Source organism: Fundulus heteroclitus, chromosome 2 (genome assembly GCF_011125445.2).
Source record: "Fundulus heteroclitus isolate FHET01 chromosome 2, MU-UCD_Fhet_4.1, whole genome shotgun sequence".
In the NCBI taxonomy this organism is placed as follows: Eukaryota; Metazoa; Chordata; class Actinopteri; order Cyprinodontiformes; family Fundulidae; genus Fundulus; species Fundulus heteroclitus.
The window spans coordinates 16,121,815-16,124,637 of NC_046362.1; the positions used below are offsets into that span (position 1 = coordinate 16,121,815).

At 37.7% G+C, this 2,823-nt stretch overlaps 1 non-coding gene across 1 annotated transcript; it reads left to right on the forward strand.

Annotated features, from left to right (window-relative positions):
• The first annotated feature begins 252 nt into the window (after positions 1–252).
• trnaq-cug lies at positions 253–324 on the forward strand. Its single transcript has one exon. It is a non-coding gene; the product is annotated as a tRNA-Gln (tRNA).
• Positions 325–2,823: the final 2,499 nt, after the last annotated feature.

Genomic DNA, 2,823 nt, shown 5'->3' on the forward strand with positions numbered 1-2,823 from the left:
CAGTGGCCACTAGGCGGCAGCAGTTGATCGTAGAAGGAGTAGTATGTGAAAATAAAGACAACAGATCGCGCTTCTCTGACAGCCTATATATCCTTATACCTACGAAACCCATCCATCCATCCATCCATTTTCTGACCCGCTTAATCCCTCGTGGGGTCGCGGGACCAACGAAACCTAAAACAACAAATATACAGTGAAATATAATGTATACGTGTGATATCAATGTTGAGTACGGGAGACGCGCTGTCACGTGGTTCCATGGTGTAATGGTTAGCACTCTGGACTCTGAATCCAGCGATCCGAGTTCAAATCTCGGTGGAACCTGCCTTTTTCCCCCCCATTTTCTGTGTTATTACTTCTCAATGTAAACATATGAAAATACATTTTAGCATAAAACAAACACAAAAAAAAAAACAACCTTTATATTTGCTGGTTTAGTATGATATTTAAAACGTGTATTTTATCTATGTGCAAATCTGCTTGCACAGATTGAGCAGATCTTTTGTTGTTGATTTTTTTTGTTGTTGTTCTAGACAAGTTTTTTTTCAGATTTTAATGAAGCCTTGTATATGAGTAAGTAGGGTAATGGTTGCCACATTAATAGTATGATGGCTAAAGAGAGATATCACTGTAGTTTCTTTTTTTTTCTTCTAAAAAAAGTATAACGAAACAAAATTAGTTGGCAATGAGACTGAGATCTTAGACCAGATCTAATTTATTAAGGGGAACAAGCTATTCAAATCCAAAAATATCCTATGTGAAACCATGAATTAGAACTGTGTTTGGTCCACACACTTCACCTAAACCTAATTACTGGCCTGGTCAAAAACTCATTTTCAGCCAAGAATACTTGATAATAGCTGCTGCTTTAAAGGGAGTGGGGCACAATCAGTTTTTAGGTTTAAAGAGCCAACTACTTTTTGACATATAAGGCCAGGCTAGTTTGGATAGCTTTTTTCCACCATTTGCGTTTACTCTGGTTATTATGTCCCATGATCTGATATATTTAAGTGTCATAAGTATCAAATTACTGCTGTTTATTTACACTGAGTACAGCCCTTTTATCCTGTGGGTGTTTAAGTGCTCTATAAATAAAGCTAATATAGTATGGCAAGTGTCTCCTATTAAAAAATATTTATTAATTAGTTTAAAAAAAGAGAGAATACATTTTTTACAATACTGTCAAATGTTTAAATGTGTTTGGTGTACCACAAAATTACTACTGAAAAATGTCAAATAAAGTGTGAAATAGCTATGGAATTTCACAGTAGAGGGGTTTTGTTTCAGAAACAAGCCATATTGTAATTCTTTACTATCAGGAAGTCCACAAAATGCAGTTCAAAGTCTTCAGCTGATCCAAAATGCTGCAGCAAGAGTTGTGATGAAAATCAACAAGCTGGATCATATTTCTCCAATTTTAGCTTCCCTTCATTGGCTTCCTGTTAAATCAAGAACATAATTTAAAATTCTTCTTCTAACGTATAAAGCCCTTAATAATCAAGCTCCATCATATATCAGAGCTCTGATTATCCCGTATGTTCCTAACAGAGCACTTCTCTCTCAGACTGCAGGTCGGCTGGTGGTTCCTAAAGTCTCTAAAAATAGAATGGGAGGCAGATCCTTTAGCTATCAGGCTCCTCTCCAACTCCCAGTTTTGGTCCATCATGCAGACACCCTGTCTACTTTTAAGACTAATCTTAAAACTTTGCTTTTTGACAAAGCTTATAGAGTGGCTCATATTACCCTAAGCTACCTCTATAGTTATGCTGCTATAGGCTTAGGCTGCTGGAGGACATCAGGGTCTATTTCTCTCACTCTACTGAGTTCTACTGTTCTGCAGTTTTGCATTACTTGTCGTCATTTCAGCTTTTAACTTTCTGTTCTCTCTCTTTTTTTCTTCATAGTAGGTACACCTGGTCTGACGTTCTGTTAGCTGTGACATCATCCAGGGAAGACAGATCACCCGCTATTACCATCTAATGTAGAACAGATTACTGGATCAATGTGTGCTTCTGTGCTTTTTTGTCTCTCTTGTTGTGTCTCTGCTCTGTCTTCTTTAACCCCCAGTAGTTCGAGGCAGATAATCGTTCATACTGAGCCTGGTTTAGCTGAAGGTTTTCCTTCTTGTTAAAGGGGAGTTTTTCTTTCCACTGTTGCTTCATGCTTGCTCAGTATGAGGGATTGCTGCAAAGCCATGGACAATGCAGAGGACTCTCCCTGTGGCTCTACGCTTCCCCAGGAGTGAATGCTGCTTGTCAAGACTTTGATGCAATCTACTGGGTTCCCTTATATAGGAAATGTTTGACCAATCTGTATAATCTGACCCAATCTGTATAATCTGATTGAATTTGACTTTGTAAAGTGCCTTGAGATGGCATGTTTAATGAATTGGCGCTATATAAATAAAACTGAATTGAATTGAATTGAATGTGATAAAAACCCATGTGACAACGATCCTCGGCCTGGCTTAACACATTTTATACCAACCAAGGTTGTAACACGACAAATGACAATGTGTCGCTTATGTAATATCACTTTATTTCAGAATCACGTTGCTAAAACAGATTTTTAACATTTCTTCTTACAGTTTTGTTTTCTCCCGCTCATTCCTGCGAGGAGAGTATCACAAACTGAACAGCTGGAGATTTGTTTTTGATCTGCAGTTGACCTGCCCAGTTATCCTCAGATCAGAGCATCCCATGTGAGGTCATTGCTATGAATAAATGCTTCTAGTGAAGAAAAAGGAATAAACTCGTCTCTTGTTTCGAGGCTTTTTAAAGATGTAAAGATTTATTTCAGGTACTTTTGCTGCAAATTATTGAT